This window comes from Phodopus roborovskii, unplaced genomic scaffold (genome assembly GCF_943737965.1).
Source record: "Phodopus roborovskii unplaced genomic scaffold, PHOROB, whole genome shotgun sequence".
Taxonomy (NCBI): domain Eukaryota; kingdom Metazoa; phylum Chordata; class Mammalia; order Rodentia; family Cricetidae; genus Phodopus; species Phodopus roborovskii.
The window spans coordinates 19,292,190-19,316,103 of NW_026126407.1; the positions used below are offsets into that span (position 1 = coordinate 19,292,190).

Here is a 23,914-nt window from a genome sequence, read left to right on the forward strand (position 1 = left end):
ATGCCCTTAATTCCAGCACTCAAGAGGTAGAGGCATAAAGATCCCTGAGTTCTAGGTCAGCCTGGTCTACAGAGTGAGTTTCAGTACAGCTGGGACTACACTGAAAAGCCCTGTCTCGAAAAACAAAACAAAATAAAAAAAGTATTGCCCTCAGCTCTCCCCTTGAGCTCTGATTCATGTCCTAGACCCTGTTGTGGGGGCTCTGCTATTTTCTTTGAGGTTCATCCTGTAGTCCTGGCCCTTCTGAGAAACTCCCTCAGGGAAGGCAGGGCTCTGCTTGCAGTCTGGTGTAAGGCTCTGCTCTGGCCTGTCTCTGTGTGCAGCTCTCAGCTTGGCAGGCAGTTTTCCTTAGCAAGTAGAAGTACTTTGTTGGATGCCTAAGAGTGAGACTGCAGACCAACACTTGAGATTGCTAAATTCCAGGGTCCCCATGAGCCGCGGGCGACTCAGAGGGCAGTAGATTCTACAAGTTTGGGTTGTCTACTGAAAGTTCTGGACAATATTTTTATTGAAATATAACACACACATGGAAAAGCACACAAATTGTAGTATGTATAAGTGGATCCTCATGAAGTGAACACATTTGTAGCTAAATAAACGTGGAAGTGGAAAGACTAAGTAAGAGGCTGTGGTTCTGAATAGGCTAGGGGAGGTCCTGTGCTTGTGGACTCAAAGGGAGGAGTGTGGATTGAGGTTTAGGATAGTGTGTATGCCCTGGGGAATAGTTGAGGTGGGGTAATGTGTAGGGTTCTGATTTAGGACTGCAAAAATTTGCTTGGGTTTGTGTGATAGCAGGAGCTATTTAGAGGAGGCCTGAGGGGCATATGTGGGCGTGGTGCACAGGAGTGGAGGCGGGGCCTAGGACATGGAGAGGGCGGAGCCAGTGGGTACAGGGCGGGGCATCGGCGCTCGGAGGGGAGGGGCTTGCGCGCGCGCGCTCGCCGCCGGCGCGCCCCCTCTCGGCCGCCATGTTGGCTGGCGTGTGGGTGTCAAACGCTGCACGGGCTCGGGTCGCTCCCGCCTCTCCAGCGTTGCCGGCGGCTGCATCCTTGCACACGCGCGGGCCGGGAACGGAGGTGAGCCGAGACTCGCGGGACTTGGTGGGGGGGTAGCTCTGGAGCTGGGGTGGGGCGGGGCGCGGACCTTCCTTCCCTCCAGTGCGTGGACGTCCCTGGAGCTCCGGCTTCCCCGTCGCCGGCCGGGGCGTGCACTGTGCGGCCAGCCGGACCCCACCCGGCTGGACTGCTCAACCAGGCTCCGCCCCACCTGAGCCCGCTCTGGGCTGGGAGGACATCTGCCTCCCGGTTTGGGCGCCTGTCCTTGCCTCACACCTCAGCTCGGGAGCCTTCAGTTTGGAGCAACCCCGCCCCTCCCCAGAGTGTGCTCTTCCCCCGGCTCTCCCCTCGCCCCGGTCGGAGCCGGCCGGCCTCGTTCAGGGGGTCGGGGGAGGGCTCCCATATCCCAATCCTCGCCCCGGGAACTGGGTTCCCCTTCCCGGCCCCCACTCTACAGCACAGCGGGGACGGGGGCGGCGGAGCCTGGCTCCAGATGCCTTTTGTTCCGCGTGGGATGGCAGAGACCCGGTGGCCCTGTTGGGCGAGTCCGGGTGGGCGAACCGCGCGTGGGGCCGGCCTCTTCCGGGAGACCCTCGTTCTCCTGTGTGCCGGCTCCCCTCGGAGCGCGAGCCGAGCGCGTTGGGAGGAGTCCCGGCCAACAGGTTTTTGTTTGCAACCTGAAGTTGGCCCAGCGGCTTTGCAGGGGGCCCGGCCGCCGGAGCTCCCTAGAAACCCCAGCACGGCCGGTGTAAGTCTGTTCCTCGGTCTCGGGCCTCAGTCCCTCCCCGCGGCCTCTTCACTTTAGTACTGCCTTGGGGCGCATTTGAAGTCTGTTTGAGAAAGGATGGGCTTTAGCCATTCTTGTGATTTTTGACAAGGGGAACTGAGGCCCAAAGGTGCGTTCGTTTGCCCAAGGTCATCCAGAGATAGGGTGTCAGTGTCACAGTTGGAAGCCTCATCTCCAGAACACTCCACAGCACTTAAGGGTTTCTTTAAAGGTACGGTGAGGATTCCTCCAAATTGCTTGCTTGTTATTTTTAACATTCACATAAGAAAATTGGCAGGGAAAGATGAGAAAGACGTGTGAATTCTTTTGCACACCCAAGAAAATACCCTGTGGAAGAAGGGATCGAAATGACTGAATAAGGTGAATTTCTATGATCGACGTCTGCGTTATTATGTAATATAATGAAGATTTAGCGGGAACTTTGTGATCTTGTAACTCTAGATAGACAGTGATAGCAGTAGACACTGGATCCACACCGCAGTGATCTGCTGTGCGTTGGTAATTAAGCTTTCCATCTATATTTCGTTGGTAATGAAGTTCTCATTTGTATTTAAATGAACATGGGAGGAACTGCAGTTTGCTTCTGAAGGATGTTTGTGACTGACGATTGTGTTGGGAAGCACCTGTAGGTCTCATCTTTTATTTATTTGCATGTTTGCTTTTGTTATATTTTGTGACAGGCTCTTACTAGATAGTCTAGTCTGTCATTGACACTCAGAGATCCACCTGCCTCTGTCTCCTTGGTGGAGGGATTAATGGTGTGGGTCACCACACTCAGGCTTTTATGTCTTTAGTCTGTTTTTCTAGTTTTAAAGGTAGGCTAATTATCTGTAACTGTCTGGGTGGGCTCTTGTTTTGTAAACATTAGTTGCAAAGTACTGTACCAGATGAGGTTGCTGGATCAGGACCAAGTTTGTGTAATTTTGTGGGATATTTGGATTTCCAAGTCCTGAGATGGAAGGATTGGGGGCTGTGTTGAGAACTCTCTTCCCTGAAGGGTATGTGGTAAAGAAGAAATGAGAAACTTTTAAAAAAAAAAAGTGTTTGTTAGGTGCACCTGTGAGTGATGGTGCTCCTTGAGTGCAGAATAGGGGGTTGGATCCCCTGGAGCTGGAGTTACATTTGGTTGTGAGCTGTAGCTCTGGTTCTTTGAAAGAACTGTGTGTGCTATAACCATTGAGCATTCTCTACAGCCCATATATTTGAAGCTTGGAAGTGACTGCACCTGGCATGGTGTTTATAGTCTTGAAAAATGGCCCATCACTGTAGAAACTCTCTGTTGAAATATGGCCGCCTTTTATGTAATCTTTCATGATGAGGAGTGGATTTCCTAAGAGTGGAGACTGATAAGAGTCCTGAGAAAGTAGCTGAAAAGTTTTGGAGAATCTGATTTATTTTAATGGCTTGTTCACACACACACACACACACACACACACACACACACACACCCTTTGCAAAGGGCCTGCTTCACTGTATTATCTAGGTTGGCTTGGAATTTGATTCTCCTGTCTCACCCTTGCCTGGGCTGGGCTACCATGCTTGGCCCTTGTCTGCTGGTCCTTGAACTTAAGTATATTTGGGTTTAAGCAATTTCTCTGTCAAGCCTTGGCCATCTACCAATGTTTGGGCCCTTCCTCTACTTTTCCTGACTCCTCACCACACATAGTCTGTTAGAGTACTCTGGGCATTTTGAGACTGACATCTTTGAGACCAATGGTTGCCCTGTCTTTCTTTACTTTTTGAAGGCCCAGTTCAGTCCGTGACATACAATAGTATTCAGTAAAGGTCTGTAATAAGTAGTCTTTTGGCCAGGACAAAGGTTTTGAGGTTCTGGACCACAGGCTCTACTGTTTACCCTTGCTCTGGTATAAGCCACTACTGTTGGCCCAGCTGTATCATGAAATGAATGTTCAGCTGATCTCTCTCTCTCTTTTTCCTGCAGTGTTGAGAATTGAACTTAAGGCCTCACACATTTTTGGCAAAGTACTCTGCTATTGAGTTATATTCCCAGCCCTCCAGCTGATTGAGTTTTTGAAAATTGACAAACTTTCTGATAAGCCAGTCAGTGGATATATAGCTTTGGCTGGCCTGGCTTTGGCTTTGTGCTGGGATTAAAAGCATTTGCCATCATGACCAGCTTTCTTAGATAAAAGATAGAGATCTGTGTCATTGTTTATTATTTTATTATTTGTGTGTGTTTCTATGTGCATGTAGGTGCGGTGCTCTTAGAGGCTAGAGGGGGTGTGGGATAATCTGGAGCTGGAGTTAGGGGCAGCTAGGAGCTTCTAGACATGGGTAATGGGAACTGATCTTGGATACTGTGAAAGAGCACACATTGCTCTCTCTCCCTCCCTCGCCCTCCTTCTCTCTCTCTCCCTCCAGGTTTCTCTGTGTAGCTTTGGAGCCTGTTTTGGAACTTGATCTGCAGACCAGGCTGGCCTCAAACTCTCAGAGATCCACCTGCCTTTGCCTCCTGAGTATTGAGATTAAAGATATATGCCACCATGTGTGATCTAGAATTTTCTTTCTTAGTTTGTTTATAGTGCTTAAAAATAGAAATTTAGAAAAGAAAGTATAGAGAAACAAATATCTGCAGTAAGGTATATATTTAGCCACTTTATCCAGAGGTATGTTTGGGCACACCTGTTTTTAGTCTGATGATTGAGAAAGTTCAGGTCCTAAAATCTTGAAGCTCTTTGAGCAGTCTTTAAAAACAGAAGAGCTTTGATCTGAGATCTGCTAGGTTAAGCTGCAGGACTCAGTTGGTCTTTACACTGGTATGTGAGTTCCAGTCCTGGGTTCTGTTTACTCTAGCTACCCTAGTAAAAACTCCCATAGAGGAGGATACCTTCCTGATTCCTTGAAAGGCTGGGGATTGTGAATGAATTAAAGTTCCTGGCTTGCTTTGTCCAAACCTTAGGATATGTGGAAGTGCTATGATTCAAATGTCAGTATTTGAATGAGCTACTTTATATGATAGATGTTTTATTTAGGTTTGATTTAAAAAAAAAAAAAAAAAAAAAAAAAAAGCAAAGCATGCTTCTTTGAGCCAGGTCTGTACTTCCCTAGAGTGCATTGGATTCTTCTGGTGACTTTCCTAGCTCTGTTGGGCCCTGGACTGGGCTTTGTTCCTGGGTTCAGAAAGGCCTTTTCGTGGTTCCTCTTCCTAGTCCAGGCAGTGTGCATTTAAGGGTGTTCAAGAGAAAGTATGGGTAACTCAAGCTCTCTTTCTCTGTTCAAAGCAGTGCAAGGAGTTGGTCCTGAGGGACTTTAGCTCTTGGTCATGTAACTCAGCTGACAAATGGAGTTGGGAGAAACAAGCTCTTCCTGAGGGATGGCTGGCCATCTAGGGCTAATGCATGATGTGAATTTAAAAGCATTTATAATTAATCACTTCTGAATGCAGGCCGAGTCCTTCCTGTGCTCTCACCCTTCTTAGGTAATGTCATTGTCACATCACTCTCATAGTGGCTGAGAGAATCTAATGGCATAGTTTCACTGCCACAGCCTTGTGGCAGACTGCTTTGGGGTTGGCTATGGGATATAGTGGACTTCTGTCTGGGTGGGGTGAGGGCTCTGCCCCTAAAGTGAGACCAACAAGGACTACTTCGTGGAAGACACTCATCAACTCTAATTTGCTGTGTATCAGGATTCCCTAGAGAGCTGGTTTCAGCTGGTTGCCAGGTTCTGCTCCAGAGTTTCTAATTCAGTAGATAAAGCCTGACAACGCTGTGTGTGTGTGTGTGTGTGTGTGTGTGTGTGTGTGTGTGTGTGCTTCTTTTGATATGGTCCTTTGTAGCCTAGGGTGGCATGAATTTGATGTGTAGTTAAGGATGACTTTGAAATTATGATTCTCCTTCTTTTGCTTTCTAAATGCTGGGATTATAGGCATGTGCCACCATGCTCCATTTTATGTGGTGCTGGGAATTTAACACAGTAGGGCTTTGAGTATGCTAGACAGAACAGTACACCACTGAACTATATCATACACAGCCTTGAGAAATGTACATTCAAGTATTTTAAAAGTATGTTTATTTTATTAGTTTTGTTTGACTTTAGAGACTTTAGTCTCACCATGTAGTCCTGGTTGTCTTGGAACTTGCTGGCTGGCCTCTTAACTTGGAGATTCACTTGTCTCTGCCTCCTGAGTGGGTCATCATGCCCAGATATTACTATTTTCTTAAAAGCAAGTGTGTGCCTGGGCAGTGGTGATGAACACCTTTAGTCCCAGTATTCTGAGAGGCAGAGGCAGGCAGATCTTTGTGAGTTTGAGGCCAACCTGGTCTACAAAGCAAGTTCCAGGACAGGCAGGCTCAAAAAAAAAAAAAAAAAAAAAGTCAAAAAAAATATATACATGTGCACTCGCACACTTTATATAAATTCATCTTGTGTTTGTGTTTGTATATGTGCTATGTGGGCTATCACAGTAGCCAGAAGAGGGCATTGAATCCTGTGGAGCTGTAGTGATAGGTGGTTGTGAGCTACCAGGCAATGGGTGCTGGAATCCCAACTCAGATCTTTTGGGAGAGCATCAAGTGTTTCCCTTAACTGTTAAGCTGTCTCTATAGCCCCCATCATCCACCCACCCACCTATCTACTTACTTGTTTCTGTGCACACACCATAGTGTGTGTTTGTGTGTGTGGGGGGGTGGTTAGAGGACTTGGAGGAGTCAGTTCTTTTCTACCATGTGGGTTCTGGGGCTACAACTCAGGTTATCAGGCGTGGTGGTAAGTGCTTTTATCTCTTGAGTCATCTATCAGCTCACAGAATGTCCATTTTTAACCACTGTCTGTATATAACTCATGCCCTGGTTTGGGGACTAGTCTTTGGAACCCTGCCTGAGGATTGAAAGAGAAGGTATGTGAGGTGTCTAGCACCAGTTGGCCGTGCAGAGGAAACTCAGAATGTTTCTAAATATTGCTCTTGAAAATGGCTGTGTGGTATTTGGAAAGGAATTTGTGTTGAGAACTGTTCTTTGTTTTTTTCCTGATCATGATTTGGATTATGGTCACAGGTATTTTCCTTATGTGAGTTAGTTGGATCATTTTCTTTATGTGAGATGGCAGTGGCCTTCAGAATGGCAGTAAATTCTAGATCCTGTTGGAAAAACAGGTTCATCATCCCTACATGGCTGGCATGATGCTGTTTAGGCCTTTTAGGAATACAGCTTGGAGAGGTGGTTGTTGGTCTATCTAGGCAGAACCCCTGAGTCCCAGTGTTATTAATTAATGAAAGTCATGAAATTAAGATTGATTTAACATTCTTTGGTGTTTAGAGTTTGAGAGAGAAAAAAAATAATTTTTCCCGTTTCTCTTGTATTTTGAAAAAAAAAAAAAAAAACAAACCCAAGACTCAGAAGGGTTTGGCAACCTGTACCACTCCTCTCAATGAGTGGCATTTTGTTGTGTGTGTGTTGTCTATGATGTGTTTGTGGGGTGACTACTATGTGTGTGGGTGGGGGTGTGGTACTTCATGTGATATGCTGGTGGGAAAGCATATGGAGGCCAGAGCAGGACTTTGTAGCTGTCTCTTTGTTGCTCTATACCTTGTCTTGAAAAAGGATCTTCTATCTGTACTCACTATCCTCAGCTTTTTACATGGATTCTGGAGTTGAGTTCTCATGATAGTAGAGCGTGTTTGTGTCCACTGAGCCATCACTCCAGCTGATACTTTACAGCCGCTTGTGTCCAACTTAGCCATATTGTTTTTTTCTCTCTCTCCCTGAGATGTGCTGTGTATTTCAATGAATTTGTTGTTCCCTAATAGCAATCCTGAGAGTGGCATTTCACCGATTCAGTGCTCTCAGTCTGGGAAAGGGAGCTTGGCTATGTTAAGTGCTTGAATTTAGTCTGATACTGGTCTGATTTTGAAATTTTACGAAGTCATTTTTATGGAAATAGTTCACCTCATCACACTACTCAGGAAAAAAAAAATATACTACCTTCTGAGTAGCAACCAAGAGGTGCGGTGGTATGAACATTTGAAAGACAGTTTGTAACAGTAGGCAGGATATTTGAAATCTGGAGTCAGATTGATGGGTATAAATGAATTTTTTTTTTTTTTAAGTCTGACCAAGAGGACTAAGTTAACATTTGTGAGAAAGTTAGAAGCCAGCAGTATGTGAACTGGGATTGTGATTTTTGTCAGGAGGCTAAGAATGTAGAATATGGGACTGGAGAGATGGCTCAGTGGTTAAGAGCACTGGTTGTTATTCCAGAGGCCCCAGGTTCAATTCCCAGCACCCACATGGCAGCTCACAGCTGTCTGTAAGTACAGTTCTAGGGGATCCTACATCCTCATACACACATCCTTATAACATGCAGACAAAACACCAATGCAGATAAAAATAAATAAATCATTTAAAAAAAGAATACAGAATTAAAAATAAAAAAATCTAGAAGAGTTAGGTGGGCCTGAAGGGCAAGGAACATTACAAAGCAAATGGGAATGCATTTCCCATGGCATCAGTAGGATTGGATTCCTCAAATGGGCTTGGTTGTGGTGCCCTGTGTATGCACCTTGGTTGTGTGCTCTGTTGCTGGTGAGGACATTTTGTAGCTAAAGAGTTGGGATTTGATGCCTCAGGAGTTCTTATTCCTGGTACACCTACAAGTCTGGAAAGCTTTTTTTTTTTTTTTTTTTTTTTTTTTTTTTTAATGTATCTGATGGGGCTTCTTCCAGACTAATCAGGGAAGGACCAGTGACTTTTAGAAGTGCTCAGACAATTCTAATTGTATGGATAGAGAGCTGAGCCCTGTACTCACGGGGAGCCTCTGGGAGTATCAGGGCCTGGAAGATTCCAGGAAATGGGAGCTAGAGAGAAAGAGGAAGCCTGTTTGTTAAAGATGATGTGAGTAGTGAGCCCTGAGCTCTCTTAGTCACTGGGAATGGGCTACAGAAAAGTGGTGGGGCAGATGGAGAAAGGAAGATAGTCTCTAAGCCACCTTGGAGAAGTGGGTAGTTTAGCAAAGGGTAAAGAAAGTAAGTGCAGGAGGAGGGAGAGGTGATCTCTTGGGTAATCCCTTCCACCTGAGCCCTAGGCCAGGCAAGGAGCAGGCAGAGCCGGTTCTTATCTCAACATTAAGGGCTCCTTCGCATACTCCAGATTGCTTTAATGATTTCAGCAGGCAATATTTGCAAAATTTGTTTATTTATTTTATATTATATGGCTATTTTGTCTGCTTCTATATTTATGTACCTTGTGTTTGCCTGGTGCCACTGGAGACCAGAGGAAGGTGTCAGATCTCTTGGAGCTGTTGTTAAGAGTTGTTAGCTGTCATATGGGTGATGGGATTGAACCTGAGTCTCCTGAAAAGAGCAGCCAGTTCTCTTAACCAATGAGCCACCTAGCCAGATTCAATATTTGCAGAATGTAAACTGTAATTCTTTTTATCTCCTCCCTGCTTTTTTTTTTTTTCTTTTTACGGTAAAGTCTTACTATATATAGCTTAGATTGGCCTAAAACTTGTGAACTTGTGATTATCTTGCCTCAGCCTTGAAAGCTCAGGGTTTAGAGGTGTGTGTGATCATGTGTGGCAAATCATACGTATTTAAGAATTTATGTGCATTGGTGTTGTTGCCTGCATGTGTGTCTGCATGAAGGTGTCAGGTACCCTAGAACAGGAGTTACAGACAGTTGTAAGCTGCCTGTGGGTGCTGGGAATTGAACCCCAGTCCTCTGGAAGATTGACCAGTATTCTTAACCACTGAGCTGTCTATCCAGCCCCCAAATTATATATTTTTATAAGTTCGTTCAAGACAGTTGTACAAAAGAGTTTATAACTTTGATATTTAATGTTACTAGTAAAAAATAACAAGTAAGGTTTTTAATCTAATGTATTTAATGAATTTCTTAACATTTATGGTGTGCTAGACAAAAAGATAGTTCAATTCATGCCCCTATTTGATGCTTCTTACACACAAGTACTATGTTTCCTGGCCTGGGATACATGAGTGAGTGAATGAAATTTAAGTCCCTGCCTGCATATCTTTGGGTCTGTAGATGTTGGCTCTTGACAGAGTGAGAAATGTTGGCATTGGGTCAATCAACAGGTAGGAAAGTGAAAGTGGTGGAATCCAAGGGTCAGACAAGCATCAGAGGAAGCCAGCTGCAAGTTGGATGTTGAAAGTTTGGAGTCTTGGGAATAGAGGAGAAGAGCAGGGCCAATGGTGCTGTGCAGTGCAGAGGGCTAGGGACCTGGCGTCCGGTTGAGTGGAGGAGGAAGGCCTAGGCAGGCCTGGCAGAAACTGGATACGATTGGACTGGCATGGTCCTCAGTCTTGGTGTGGTGAGTGGGCAGTGCTGAAGGTCTTCCACCCCCTTCCTTACCTGAGCAGCCCTCTCTGCTGAAAGCAATGGAGCTAGTTGAAATGGGTTGCTGTGTTGTTAAGATCAGCCAAAGTGCTATCTTGCTCAGGTGCTGCCAGGTGGCAACTGGGCCCAAGGACCTGAGGCTTCTCCCAGAGCACCTGACAGTGGCACTCTGTTCAGTGGCAGTGAGAAGGGTGGGGCTTGAAAGAGTTCCTGTCCCACCCTGTTTTCCAGGCTGGGTTCCCAGGGTCAAAATGAGTTTTATCATGGGCTGGTGCTGACATGACACGAATGGTCCTTTGGGATTGAATGCCCACACTTAAAACAGTTGTGTTTTCTAGAAATCCCTGGAGAATTTTATGGCCATGTGGTGAAAATAATGAGCTTTCTGGTAAGCTTGAGACAAGTGTCTTCGGAGAGGTACTGCACCTGACTGGGTTCAGGGTATCAGGGACATGGGACGATTCTGGCCCGCGGTTCTTGGTATGGACAAGAGGAAAGCTGTTGGGGAGGATTGGACCACAGTGAGAGTTGGCTTGGCTCTATGTATAGTGTTTCTTTTAGGTGCTACCTCAGGTTGCTGGCTGTCTTGAGGGTTCAGGCCACAGTGTTGATGGTCCTAATGTGAACTGGGGCAGCCAAGGAAGAGAACCCCTTCCTTACCTTGTCCAGCTATAGACCTTCCATGTTTCTTTGCTCATGGCCAGCTGTGATCATTCTGACCGTTTCATAGCGTCAGGGTGACCCTGCCTCAGTTGCCTTCCTCCTCCACAACAGGTATGTTTCTATTTGACCCATTGGGTGATTCAGTGTCTTTCCCTATCTAGAGTAATATAGCATGTAACAGGATCTTGGACTAGGATGTGGGTCTTTGGGATTAGGTCTTTGGGAGGTCATTAATTGTCCACTATAGTTGCCATCAAAATCAGATCCTGTGCAGCTTTCCACATTTGCAGGTTCATGGACAAATCAGGACACTCAGCAGTTGGAGGCTGCACTGTTGCTTGGCAACAATGGGTCAGAGCCAGTGTGGGCGCCATCTCTAGATGGGGCTTGTGAGTGCCAGTTCTCTATAGGCCCCAGCTCTCCCATGGTGCCCACTCATTTTCTTTCTCTGCTTGTTCTCCCACTCTGGGAACACAAGAACTCATCAGGGCCAGTTATGACAGTGTTCTCTGTTTGAGGTGGGTGAGTTTGCCAATACCTTCTTGTTTCAGCTCTTCTCTTCACCTTCTGCACTTGACCTCATTTCCTGTCCCTACACTCTTGTCCCAAAGTCTCTCCTTCTCTTTCTACCTGGCACCCACTGTTCCACATCCTCCTGACCCAAGGCCCTGTGTTCTGTCTGTCTCTGATGCTATTTTAGATGGTATTGTTTGTGCTATGACTCTGGGTTTCTCATCTCCTCCTTTTTTGGCACCCAACTGTAGTCTGTAGTATATTCTGGTACCTTCCTCTGGGTACCATGCTTGGAGTTCATGAAAAGCGAGTCCTTATAAGGTACTTCTGGAGCCATTTCTATCAGAAGTCAAAGTTACACAAAGCCTGTGGTCAGTCATGTTGGTGCCAAGCACTCTCCTAGATACTGGGAATGCCACAGGAAACTAGTAGACTAGTAGACTGCCTTCCTTGTAAGACTAGTTCTAAAGAGAAAGGAAGAGAATCAAAAGAATGGGCAAAAACGTTATCAGGGTACTATTGCATGTGGGGGTGGGGTCTGTTTCCCTTCAGTCCCCAGGCTGGAGGTCTATCTGTTTATATTGTTTTGAAGGGCTGTTTCTGGAGCTCTTGTTAAAGGCATTTCCGGCAAAGATCCCCTTGTGTCCAGACATTGCCTGGACCTAGCTGATAACTCAAATTTCAACAGGCCTCTAGAGGGTTTAAGCTAGCCACTTCCCTGTATTCCCCCTTGGCAATCTGAATTGGAACTTTGATTTTCTTCTGAAGGGTCTCCTATAGAGGGATAAGCATTAAGTAACTGAACTCTTTGCTCAGGGTGGGGACATTGGCAAGAACCCTTGGCATTTGACATCTAAGGGTACTTGATGCTTTTATCTATCCATTTAGATAATCCAGAAACTTTGTTATAAACTTGGTTTCATTATAGAGGATTCAGTAAATGGAAAACTGTAATTTTAAAAAATTAATTTATTTTTCACATTTCAATCTCTGTTCTCCCTCCCTCCTCTCCTCCTGACTCCCCATCTCTACTTCTTCCCTCCTCCCATATGCTCAAAAGAGAGGGTAAGGCCTCCCCTAGGAAGTCTACTAAGCCTGTCCTATCATCACCTTGAGACAGGACCAAGGCTCCTCTCCACCCCCACACCCTGTGTCTAGGCTGAGCAAGGTATCTCTTCGTATAGAATGGGCTCCACTAAGTCAGTTTGTGCACTAGTGTTAGATCTTGGACCCACTGCCAGTGGCTTCATCTATTGTCCCAGCTACAACATTGTCACCTATATTAAAGGAGTCTAGTATGGTCTTACATAGGGAAAACAGCATAATGTAGTGAAACTCATCAGTCAACTTCAACATTTTAAATCTAGATTCCTCCAATGTATTATTCTAAAGCAAACCCCAAACTTTATTGATAATGGTTTAGTTGTATATTTTTTTAATGGATTTGGATTTTCTGCAGACTTATTAGGTAACTTTTATTTGAGACAGGGTTTATTCTTCTTGCCTGTGACTCAGGCAAACACTCAGCTTCAACTGGGTTTATAAGTGTGAACAACCATACCCAGTTTCCACTATGGGCCTGTTTAAAATTCTTAACCCCCCTCTCCCAGGGTGTCTCTGTGTGGCCCTGGCTGAACTGGAACTTGCTCTGTAGACTAGGTAGGTCTTGGACTCAGAGATCACCTGTCTCTGTGCTACCAATGCTGGGCTGCGAATTCTTTTTATTTTTGTTGTTGTTTGGTTTTCAAGACGGTTTCTCTGGCTGATATCTCTGGCTGTCCTGGCACTTTGTAGACCAGGCAGGCCTCAAACTCCTAGAGAGCTGACTGCCTCTGTCTCCCAAATGCTGGGATTAAAGAAGTGCACCACTACCACCTGCCAAAATTTTGCTTATTTATTCATTTTTTTTCTTTTCTCTATGTGGTCCTGGCTGTCTTAGAACTCAGTATGTAGATCAGATTCATAGAGATTCACCTTTTTTGGTGTCTGTAGTCCTGAGGTTAAAGGCATATGCTCATGGCCAGTTCTATTTATTTATTTGTTACTATCATTTTAGACTTTATTATTTTTTGTGTATGGGTATTTTGCTTACATATATGTCTTTGCATCAACTGTGTGCAGTGCCCCTGTAAGCCAGAAGAGGATGTCAGATCTTGGACTCCAGTCCCAGGTGATTGTGAGCTGGCCAAACCGGGCTCTCTGGAAGAAAAACTAGTGATCTTAGCCACTAAGCCATCACTCTAGCCACGTTTTTATTTTAAATTTTGACACAGGGTATTACTGTGGTAGCTCTGACTAGCCGGGAAATGTCTCTAATCCCAGCACTCAGGAAGCAGAGGCAGGCAGAACTCTGAGAGTTCAGGACCTGCCTGGTCTACATAGTGAGTTCTAGATAAGTTCTATGCCACCACGCTTAGTTAATGTTGGATTTTTTTTTTTTTTTTTTTTTTGTCCTCCCTCCCTCTGTCACTCCCTTTCTCTTTCTTTCTTTCTTTCTTTCTTTCTGTCTTTTTTTCTTTTTGACACTGGTTTTATTTGTGTAGCCTTGCCTGATGCTACCAGGCTGGCCTCAAACTCAGAGCTCTGTGCTGTGATAAAAGGTGTGTGCCACCATGCCTTGCTCTAATGCAGAGTTTTATATGCTCCATGTTCAAAGCTGACTTTTTCTAGTTGTGAAATAATGATTATCTCTATACAAAAATAATGATTTGGGTTGAATTTGGTTATCACTTCTGTTAAGGCAAAACATTAATAAGAGTATTGCTGTTTTAAATTTGTTACTGTAGAGTACTTATAAAATTTACCATTGTAACCATGTTGGACTGGGGATAGAGGCTTGCAAACACCCTGCCCAGTCACTGAGTTGTTTTCTAACTCTGGTTTGCCTGATTCAAACATTCCCTGTGCCTAGCTCTTATATCATGTGGCCTTTTGGTTGGCCTGTTTCCAGGTTTTTTCATGTTGGAGCATGGATCAGCACTTTATTGCTATTATTATTGAGTAATCTCTGTATGGGTAGATGACGACTTGTTTACCTTCCTGTTGATAGTTATTTGAGGTGTTAATTTTGGCTATTGTAGATAGTTGTTATTTTAATTTAACATGTTGCTTAATTTGAAATGTGATGGTAGGATGCATGGATCAAGAAGAAAGTGGCACATGTGAGAGGATAGGGAGTGGTCTCTGTTTACTTCTACACATTTTGGAGGAACTTGTGTTTGAAGTGTGGTGTGCATAAAAATGCATAGCAGTGCATGGGGTGCAGGCGTCTTTGGGCTGTTTTTTGTTAGCCGAGGACTGCTGAACATATTGCTCCTCTGGTAGGAAGTCTCTCCCCTTCTCTGGCTCAGCCACAGCTGTGGGTTAGGATGAGTAGAGGACCTTCTCAGCACTGGGATGGAGGACATGCTCAGCTGCTTCAGACTTTGCCCTGCTCTTGTGTTTTAGGGGAACCAAGGCAGTGCCTTTATCCCACAAGGTTTTCGGTTTGTGTTTTCCGGGTCTGTATACTGGGTCCTTGTCAGCTCCATGTGTGCTGAGTGGGTGTGATGGGATGGTCTACATGCTGGGCACTTCTCTCCCATAGGAGTTACTGGGCAGCATTGTGCTGATAGTAGGAGACAGAGAAGCCCCATGCTCTGTCTCTGGGGACTCAGTTCCATTCCTAAAGTTGGGGAGCACATCAGACCATGTGTCCATTTTTGGAGGGTTAAAAAGCTCATTTATCTCAGGCACCAGGATAAGGAAAATCACCCATGAATCTGATTGGGTTTTCATGTGTACACAGTGTGAATCCACTTGACGTGAAGCTTCTAGGAAGCTCAGTTCAGAGTCAGTCATTTGTCATTTGGCCTTTGATTTCTAACCTTGCTTTTTTGTAAAGTCTGTCTTTCCCCTCCATTTTTGTTAGTCTGGTTTTCCCTTTTATAGTATTCTTTAACCTTGTGGGTAGTGCTTTTGTTGGATTTGGTCAGAGATGCTGGCTGGGGAGATTGTTTTTTTGTAAGTGCTAATGTTCATCCTCAACTTCTGCTTTATATACTTTTTGGCTTTCAAGGTAGCATCTTGTAGTCCAGGTTGGCTTTGAACTTGTAGTCGACACGACCTTGCACTCCTAATTCTCTTGCTTCTGCCTTCCTCGTGCTGGAATTACAGATTTGTGCTACCATGTATGTGTTTGTTTTGAGACAGGAACTCATTGAAAACACAGTCTGTAACCCTCGAACGTGTCATCTCAGTAGGATGAGGCAGGAGGATCAGTTAAGGTCATTTTCATACCCTTTTTCTAGTCTGCATCTTTTTTTTTTTTTTTTTTTTTTTCTTTAAATTAAAAGAATTCTTTTTTGGGGAGGAGGTGGCACACACCTTTAATCCCAGCACTTGGGAGGCAGAGGCCAGCCTGGGCTACAGAGTGAATTCCAGGAAAACCAGAGCTACTACACAGAGAAACCCTGCCTCAAAATACAAAACAAAAGCAAAGATTTTTGTTTGTACTTCCTATGTATGGATGTTTTGCCTGTGTTGTTTGTCTGTCTGGTGTCGAGGAGGCCAGAAGAAGATGTTGGATTCTCAGAAACTGGAGGTAAGGACAGGTGTGAGCTGCCATATGGGTGCTGTGGCCCTTTGCAAGAGCAGCTAGTGCTCTTGATTATAGAGCTATCTCTCTGGATTAAAGGCATGTGCCATCACACCCAGGTGCATATCAATTTTGAGACCTGTCTAGGTTACAGGAGAAGACCAGGCAGGTCTCAAAAAATAAAACAAAACAAAAAACAAAAACAAACAAACAAACAAACAAAAAAAAACAAAAAAAAAAAACCCAAAACTGAAGCAGAACCTTTTAAACAGAACAAGAACAAAAATCCCTTTAAAAAAACTCATGGTCTTTGCAACTAATCTGATCCCTTTTGTGCAGGAAAAATGAAAGAACCCCCCTCATAAAAGTGTAGCTGACTTCTGCAATCATCATTTTAAGTGCCAAAGAGCTTTCAGAATGACTGGAGTGTGTCTATTTTAGCAGACCTGGGGGTCAGATAGAAAGGGTATGGTCTTTGTATGTAGTAAAGACCGATGTATGTAGTGAAACCAATGAGACCTATCTCTGCTTTTCCCCTGCTCTCTCAGTCATGGCATTTCTTGGTCCAAGATTCAGGACAGGATCCTCTGTTGGATAAGGTAAATCAAATTTTCTGTATGGCTAGCTTCTTGACAAAGTAGTGGTAGTAGGGAAGGGGTCAGACCGATCGTGGCCTCCTGGTTGGGAAGAAGGGGTTCGTTTTTGTGACCTGACTTGGGAAAGAGGATCCTATTTTCTATGACTTACTCTGGGAAAGAGACAAAGACAAGAAGGGATGAGACAGATGGCTCTGGGTTCTGAAGTCATCCACTGCCCTTCAGTTCTAAGTGCTCGGCATGCCAAAGTATCATATTTTGTGGTATCATTTTATGAGCTCCCAATGATTATCTGGGACATTTGAAAGTATATCCTATAAGGAAGGCTGAAGTAGAACCTGACCCAAAGTCTTGTCAGCTGTGGAGGAAGAGCAGCAGGGTGGGAGGATGAAGGCTGGGTTGTAGAACCAGACTGTTGGCACTGCTGCACGCTTTTTGGAGGCTTCTAGAATGTGGCACACTGGCTCTTTGGGTAGGGTTACTGAGTAGTCACAGGGCCTCATTTTTTCTGTCTCCATAGTATGAAGGAAAGGGTTACTCGCCACATAGTACCTAGTGCATCCAAAGACTTTCCAGTCCCAAGTAAGAGCAACATTGGGTTGGCTTGATGACAGGGGTTGGTCCTTTCTACTTGTCTTTTTCTTTTCTTAAAACAAACAAACAAAAAAGCAGGAGTCCTCAGAAGGAAACTGACCTGTTGCTTAGGAAATGTGTTTGCCTGAGGCTAACTGTGGTGTCAGCAGGGAGCTAGCTGGAACAGGCTCTGGGCCAACCAAGCCTCTCCATGACATTTCCTTCTGGGGTCCTTGGCATTCATTCTGCATGTGGATAGATCAGAGTTGTGTGAATTCCTGGGAAAATCCTGGATTTACTGTTCACTGGTTCTAGGCCCACCAGGGTAGTCACAGAACCACTTCCAGTGTAGAGATGTTGATCTTCCCCAAGACTGACCAGCAGGAAGGTGACAGGCACTTGTGGACAGTGTGTCCAGCAAAAGGTACATTTGGAAGCCCATTGACTATTTTGAAAAACTTTTATTAGACATATAAAATCTATAATAAACAAGCTTCATAAAAGTTTATTTAGGGAAAAAAAATCAATCTAGAGCCCAGAAAGGGGAAGTAAATATCCTCCTTAGTAGGAAAGCGCAGTCTGTGGCTACTCTCTGCCCTCTGAGGCCCTTGGAAACAGTTTGGAACAGCTTGGTCTGAGGTTTTCTCCTCTGGTGGGAGATGTGGAAACATGATTTTGTTGTGGTTTATGGTGACTGAGAACAGTAGCTTGATGACGTACCATCCTGTGAGCCTTAGGCCACTTAGGTTTGTTTGTTGATCATAGGGGTTTTCCCTAAGGGGTGCCTGAGGTGGGGATGGCTTTGTATTCACAGATAAGCCCTTGGTAGCAGCCCCTCCCCATCTGCCCAAAGGAAGGATAACCTGGTTGTCCTTGCTGTCCTGTCTGCTTCCTGATATGCTGTGTTTACTGAGCTCTTGGAGAGGTAGGCAGTGTCTGTTTGGTTTGCATCCTTCAGTTTTGTACCCAGGCCTCATAAGGGATAGATATGTAGTAGGCAAGACCTGGTTCATGAATGGCTTAACCTGATGTGACCTTGTGATGGGACGCAGACCTACTTAGGATATGCATTGGGGAGAGTTTGTGCATGGGTTTACAGAGGGAAGACAGACTGTAGTGGACTGCAAGGAAACCACTGAATGTGAAGCTGGAAGGGCTTGGAGGGGAACCTCACCAAGGGAAGAGGGGGCAGACAGGCTTAGGAAGGCCTGGATTCCTTGCCCTGGCTGGTTGGTCATTGTTGGTGCCTAGCTTTTTCTTCACAGCAGGGTGCAGAGATTACCTTAGGATCTGGCATCTAGGTTTTGTTAGGTAAAGGTTTTGGTGTGACTCTGGCATTTCTTTTTTAAATAAAAAACAAGAAAACATGGAGTCAAGTGGTGGTGGTGCATGACTTTAGTCCCAACACTCAGCAGGCAGAGTCAGAGGCAGGCAGATCTGCATTCATAGCCAACCTAGAGTTCCAGGACAGCCAGGGCTACACAGAGAAACCCTGTCTCAAAAACAAACAAAAAGATAGGACTTTAATTTTTTTTTTAAAATGAAATGCTCAGTTCTAAAATGATAGATTATTAAAATACATCAGAAGGCGGGTGAGGTAGCTGAGTGGGTAAAAGCACTTGTAAGTTGTCCTCTGACTTGTACGCATGCACTTGTGGCTTGTGTGCCTGCCAAATCAGTAAATAAATGTCATTTAAAAAGGGATCCTTTAGAAAGTATTTCCCTTCACTGTTGGTCACTTGTGTTCTGCCTTGCCATTTTCCTTGGAACTACTTGGTAGTGTAGTATTCTTCCAGTAGTGTCCATGTAAATATGATATACTTGTGTGGGTTCCTTATTCTTTTACTTGTTTGGAGTCAGGATATCACTGAGTATCCCTGGCTGCCTCATCCCACAGAGATCCGAATGCCTCTCTGCCTCCTGAGTGTTGGGATTAAAGATGTGTTTGTGCCACTAAGCCCAGCTCTTTCCCCCTTTTTATTAAGTAAAGATAGCATATTGTTTATAAACCTCAACATTCTCTCCCTCTCCATCTGCCCCTCCCTCCCCTGTTGTATGTTTGGGACAGGGTCTCGCTATGTAGCCCTGGATAGCCTGAAGCTCACAGAGATGAGATAGGAGTAAGGGTGTATCGGTGCTCTCATGCTCACTCATGGTTATTTGCTCATGTGTGCTCATGTGTGCTCATGTGCTTAGGGAGGCTAGAGGTCAGCACCTGGTGTCTTTCTCTCACTTTCCACCTTATTTATTCAGTTATTATTGATTATTATTTTTACATTTATTGATTGTATCTGTGGGGGATAGAAGACAACTTGGGAGTTGCTTCTCTTTTTGTACTGTGTAGGTTCTAGGTATTTAACTCAGACAATCAAGCCTGGTGGCAGGCATCTTTACCTGCTGAGGCATTTGACAGATGGCCCAGTTTTTCTCCAGACTGTCCACATTGCCTTCCCAATAGCAGCGTGGCTGTTCATTTCCCCCACAGCTTTACCAGCCTCAGGTGTAGTCACATGATTAGATTCCTGCCAACCTGACAAGTGTAAACAGTATTACAATATAGTGCTAATTTGCTTTTTTCTGAAATTGAGCTGAGCATATTATTGCATGTTGAAGGGCTGTCTGTATATGTATTTTTAATTTTTAAAGATTTATTTTTTTTTCTTTTGGTTCTTTTTGGAGATAGGGTCTTACTTACTATATATAGCTTTGGCTGTCCTGGAACTCAATACATAGATCAGACTGGCTCAAACTCACAGATCTGTTTGCCTCTGTTTCCCAAGTGTGGGGACCAAAGGAGTGAGCCACTATGCCTGGCTTAGATTTATTTTTTAATTGTGTGTATGTATGTGTGTCTGTGGAGTCCAGAAGAGGCCACTAGGCATTGAAGTTCCTTGGAGCTAGAGTTAAATGTGGTTGAGGTCACCCGATATGGATATAGAGAATTGAATCTGGGTCCTCAAGAAAAAAAGCCAGTGAGTGTTTTTACAGCCAAGCCATCTCTCCAGTCCTTGGATTTCGATTCTAACATTTCTACCATACCCAGTTTTATGCTTTATGCATGCTAGATAGATACTACCAATTAAGCCATATTTTTGTCCCTTCAGTTTCTCTGTGGATCATAGGCTGGTTGTGTTAGGATTTGCAGATCTTTGTGAGTACTGGACTGGATGGAGTTGAGGACTGGTGGTTCCATATGTGGCTCATTAGTAAGCACAGAGCCTTATCCAGGTCAGTGGCTCCTTTTAGTTCATGAAGTACTATGAGCTGCTTGAGTCAGCTCTGGACACATAGTGCTTAGCACTCATTCATCCAGGTGGTAGTAGTAGTAGGTGCATGTGAACGGCAGGAGCTGTGGCTCTGTTGTAGACTCTTTAGGCCTTGGGCTGCTTGTGCTCCTTTGGGAGGCATGTGAAGATGCTTCTGGACAGCCCAGTTCTCACTACTCTGTTCTTCCCCAGCATGGCTCAAGGGGAAGAGGCAGCTGGAGGGAGAGAGGCAGATGTACAGCCATCCACATTTTGAGGTCTCACTGCTGGCTTTTCTAAAGCAGAGTTTGCTTGTTTTGTTTTCTTCTGGGCACAGGAAGAAACCACTGAGTGTGTAGTTCTGTGTAACTTGCAGTTGTCAGTGCTGAAAATGCACTCCTATATTATTATTTTTTCCAAACAAAGTGGGACAATGGCAGTATAAACACCAAATAGAAACATTTGGCCAATGGATATAAAACCAAAAGGAAAATAACAACTTTCATTTCCTTTTGGTACTTTGTTTTGACATTTGGCAGCATACTTCTAATCTTTTAAGAACTAAAAAAAATTATGGTATGCAAACTTCTGTTTGTTTATGCTTGTTAAATTTAGTGTGAAATAGACTAAAAAAAAAAAAAAATCTCCTGTTCCAGTTAGCCTGCTCTGTTTTGCTTTTCTTCTGAAGGGGGTGTGGCCAAGGGACAGTAGAGCCCAATCAGAATCTTTCAGGGTGTTGGGGATCCCTATAGCTGAAGCAGGTGCTGTTAGCCTCTCCCCTCCCCCCCAATAGCTTCCAAGTCCCTAATCTTGCTGAAGATTGAGGACTGGTCCCGTTTTATAAATTAGGTTCCTGGTGGTGACTAATGATGGGTAGACAGTAATCTTGGGTTGTTTTAAAGCTGTAAATATCCGTTTACCATGGTAGGCTTTTCGGTTTTGTTTTTGATACAGGATCTGTGTATCTTAGACTAGACTGGCCTAGAGTTTGCTATGTAGAGCAGTCTGGCCTCACATGCATGACAGTACTACATAAACCTCCTGAGTGATGGGGTTATAGATGTGCACAGACACTTTTTTTTGGGGGGGGTAAGTACTGCTTTATACTCAGGGTGGGCTTTTAATGGACCTTGCTTTGGAGGTTTGGTGAGGATATGGAGGGTTAATGAGCTCATAGAGGGAGGATGGAAGAGTGTGAGTAGGTAGGCTGGATTCATTGTCTTGAGGTGTCACCCTTTCTTGTAGCAGATATATACCAGGCACTTGCCAGACCTGGTTTGAATCAGTGTGGGGATTGTCCTCTAACAGAGTCAGTTTTGGAGTCGCAGGAGGAAAGAGGAGGTGCGGACAGTGCTAGAAGTCTAGGCAAGTTCCTGGGCCTCTCATCTTCTCAGGCCTGGAAGGGCAGGGCAGCAGGTGGTCCGTTCTAGGCAAGGAATTCCTGTCAGTGTTGGGCCTGTCAGGGAGGGATAGTGAATGGCTGCAGTTTTGTTATGCACTGTTCTTGAGGGTCCTTAGTAGAAGACTGGTCTTCTTATCCATGTCTTGCTGTGTAAGCATAAAGTGTATCCCTTTGCACTCTGCATCCTGGTGCCTTATTCTCTATTGGTCCTCCCTTGTGAACATGCTGGCCCTAGGGTTCTTTCTCACCTCTCCCAGTGCCAACTATCACTTGCTACCTCTGTTTTCAGGTCTGACATTGTTAGCGAGTCTGATGTGAAGAATAGCCTACTTCCTCTGAAGCCTCTGCATCTTTATTTGCTGTTAGGGACCTTGGACCTTACCACATATGGTTATCTGGTTATCCTCACCATTTGATGGCTTCCCTGCCTTTTCTCACTTCTTGCCTCATCCAGCTCTTCTCCTTGTGGTGGTTACATGGTGTCCTGTCTTCATCCTTCCCACTTGGCCTCTTCTGACTACACTCCCTGATGAAAATTTCAGAAATACTATTCTGACTAAACCAAACAAGCCCAGCTTTAGGACCTTTTTCTTTGGTACTATTTCCTAAAATACTTTTCACTGTTAAATAGTTTCAATAGTTCTTTATCTTAAAAATGCACTAATGCTTTGATGGTTCCTGAGAGATAAATAGTAAACTTGGAGACCCAGCTGTTCTACCCTTTAGAGTATACTCAGAAGGGAGAAAAAGAAAACATAGATGTTTATAGCATTTTTCATAGTAGCCCCAAATGTTGATCACCTGATTAATAGATAAACAAAATGTTGTACATCCATGCAACGGCAGATCATTTAGCCATAAAATAGTTCATTGATGCAGCATGGATGAGTATTTATTTATGTACTTATCTATTTATTTATCATGTATGTATGTATGTATGTATGTATGTATGTATGTATTGGAATAGGTCTTTTAGCCCTGCTATCCTGGAACTTGTGGTGTAGACTAGGCTGGCCTTGAACTCACAGAGATCCTTCTGCCTCTGTCTCCCAAGTGCTGAGATTAAAGGTGTGTACCACCACAACTGGCTGCATGAGTCTTGAAAATAGGATGCTAAGTGAAAAAAAAAATCAGACATAAAAGGCCATATATTGTCTGATTTCATTTATATATATGAAACAAAGAACCAGAATAAGCAAATCCATAGTAGAGACAGGAAATAGAATTGTAGTTGCTAGGGATTCTAGAGGGAGTAGAGAGGGCAATGACTAATAATGAATACAGGAGATTTGAGGAAGACACAAATGATCTGAAATTAGATAGTGTTGCTTGCACAAAATTGTGACTCTAGAAACAAAACTGAATTGTGTGCTTTAGGGTAGTGAGTTTTCTTCTGTGTGAGTCATATCTCCATAAAAACACCACCTCTTCTTACCATTGTGATGATAACTCATTTCATATATGTTGTTACTCAAAATGGACATCTGAATTTAAAAGCAAGTTATTTAATAAAGAAAACCACAGCAGGAGAAGATTGCCTGGTAATTAAGAGCACTTGTTGTAGAGAACCTGGATTCAGTTCCTAGCATTCACATGGTAGCTCAGAATTGTCTGTAACTTTAGTTACAGATTACTCGATGCCCTCTCTGGCCCCTGAGAACAGTACGTATGTGTGTGGCAAACACTGCTACTTATTAAAAAAAAAAAAATCTTTCAAAAAATTCCTTAAATATTCAAGCAGTAATGAGTTTTCATTCGTAAGAGGGTCCAGTGCTGGATAAGACTGTCATTGTTAGCCATTGGCATTGTTAGGGGAGGAAATAGCAAGTGTTTTTTAAGGTAAATAGCAGGCTAGTAAGCCAGCATTGATTAGCCTGCTTGATGGGCCCCTGGTATGCAGCCTCTGCCTGTTTGTTTCCTGATGTGCTAGTCTGCTGGCTGGCTGGGCTACTTTCTCCACCACTGTCTGCATGCCTTGCCAAAGCTCTCTTCTGCCATGAGACATTGTCTCAGTCTCCTTTCTCCTGGGCAGGACCACAAGGGGCCACTTGAAGCCCTGCCTGCTTGTCTACCCACCAGCTGTCTGGATTACCTACTTGAATCTGCTGTCTTGTGTGAAGTGTTGCCCTCAACCCAGAAAAAGGCATAGCTTACATATTCTAAAATCCCTTGCCTTCTACTGTAGAAGG

The 23,914-nt window shown here is 44.4% G+C and overlaps 1 protein-coding gene across 7 annotated transcripts in view; it reads left to right on the plus strand.

Annotated features, from left to right (window-relative positions):
• The first annotated feature begins 928 nt into the window (after nt 1-928).
• Epn2 (epsin 2) overlaps nt 929-23,914 on the plus strand; it is a 66,050-nt gene continuing 43,064 nt past the window's right edge. For 4 of the 7 annotated variants that reach the window (XM_051180455.1, XM_051180459.1, XM_051180461.1 and 1 more), the window contains exon 1: nt 930-1,076. The gene's annotated coding sequence lies outside the window, so the exon portion shown is untranslated. Of the gene's footprint in view, nt 1,077-1,281; nt 1,804-1,874; nt 2,203-23,914 lie in introns of those variants that run through there. The other 3 variants (XM_051180460.1, XM_051180457.1, XM_051180456.1) reach the window with 3 other exon arrangements.